This window comes from Eurytemora carolleeae, unplaced genomic scaffold, assembly GCF_000591075.1.
Source record: "Eurytemora carolleeae unplaced genomic scaffold, Eaff_2.0 scaffold88, whole genome shotgun sequence".
NCBI classification, from domain to species: domain Eukaryota; kingdom Metazoa; phylum Arthropoda; class Copepoda; order Calanoida; family Temoridae; genus Eurytemora; species Eurytemora carolleeae.
Window position 1 is genome coordinate 153,297 of NW_019396040.1, and position 1,997 is coordinate 155,293.

Below are 1,997 nucleotides of genomic sequence, written 5' to 3' on the forward strand. Positions count from 1 at the left end.
TGATCGCAAAGTCGACTTTCAAAATTATCTTTTTGGGTTGATACATTTTGAAAGTAGTTTTTTTTATATTTATTGAATAACACGACAAAAAATGTTTAAAAATTATACAGTTAAGGAACAGGTTGAGACAAAAATGGGATCAACACTTTTCTATTTACCCTCATGTCTTAAAAGTTTGTTTCATGTGAATCCTCAATTGAAAATCTACATGTATGAAGACGACAATTTTCTTCACTCAATCCAAACTATTTGTGACTGAGTATACTTAAAAATCGTGCCGCAAAACATTAAACTTTTTCAAAATCCTGCGAAAAATACACGCAGAAATTTTAAAACTTGTTTTGACCAAAATAACTTTAAAAATGAAAATATTATATTTATTTTGATGATAAGAATCAATTTTTATTTTCTCAACAACTAATTAGTTTACTGTAGAATATTTTTAACTTTTTCAGGTCTTCGTTATTTAATAATTTAAAAAAACGATTCTCAAAATGTATCCACCCAAAAAGATGATTTTGAAAGTCGACTTTGCGATCAAACTCAGTAAATATACGTCTTAGAATACTTTTATATATCTCAAACGAATCCTAAAAAATTGTCCACAATACTACATATTCTGTTGATGATGATACATGGTGATACATGATGATACACTGCCGGTCACTCCCTTCCACTTTGAAAATATATATATACATTATTAATAATCTATTTCAAATTTTTACGTCGTTCTTTTTTTCATCGGTAAATTACATCTGAAATCTAACCAACCCTAACCTGGTAATGAGTTGCTGAAGATAAGAAAAAGGTGTATTGATGGTAGGTGCTGAATCTATGTTTATTATAAAGTTAAAATCAATTTACTATAAACAGTATAAATGCTGTTACTGCAGTATGAGGCAATAATTATATGATTACTCATCAATTATAGATTTGAAAGGCTTATAATCCATTTATTTCATAAATTTAACAAAAACTGCATAAGCTATTATTAATAAACTGTCTATTAATAATAATAAAATAATATCACAGCTGTAGAACAAAATCATAAACCTAAAAATTAAGATAATCACCGGTTCTGCTCCAATTCAGTTACGAAGTTTAACATCTGTGTTATCAATATGTTTTACATTATATCTGAAGATAAGATCTCTAAAGATATTTAAATCTCGTTTTATAATACATTCAAGGATGTATTTATTCTATCGTAGAATATTGCAGAAGGTAGGTATAGTACAATATTAATCAGTATAGAATGTACTTTTGCAATGATAACAACTTATTTATTGATTCATATTAGTTTCAGAACTGGTTTTCATAATTAAGGCTTAATTCAAATCCAATTAAATTGCATTGTACACATGATGAATGCCATTATCAAAGAAAATAAGCCCTCATGCCGCATTCTTTTAACCTTTAAAGGGAGTGTTCGCGAAAAATGAAAGGGGGTATATACTTAATGCGATAAAAAAAGCGCTTTTGATCACTTCTAATCTTGCGTCTATAAGGAGAAGATATTTAAAAACGACTAATACCGAAGAACGTAGTATCCACACAAATTCAGAAAGATGCAAAATTGAACTCGGATCGTAAACAAATCAATTTAATTCCAAACAAATCATACAGATATTGCAAACAGCAGTCATCGATTATTTTTCGACGCATTCGTATATAGTTAATATTTCATAATATTTTTGATTTTGTCTTTTTAAAATAATTTTCGATGGCGCTGGATTTTCGAACATTCCTGGAAAATATGAAAATGTAACTCTCAGATCATGAAAAATACAAAGTATTATGAAATATCAACTATTTACGAATGCGTCGAAAAATAATCGAGGACTATTGTTTGTAATATCTGAATGATTTGTTTTGAATTAAATTGATTTGTTTACGATCAGAGTTGAATGTTGCATCTTTCTGAATTTGTATTGGACACTACGTTCTTCGGTATCAGTCGTTTTTAACAATTTTCTCCTTATATAAGCAACAGATAG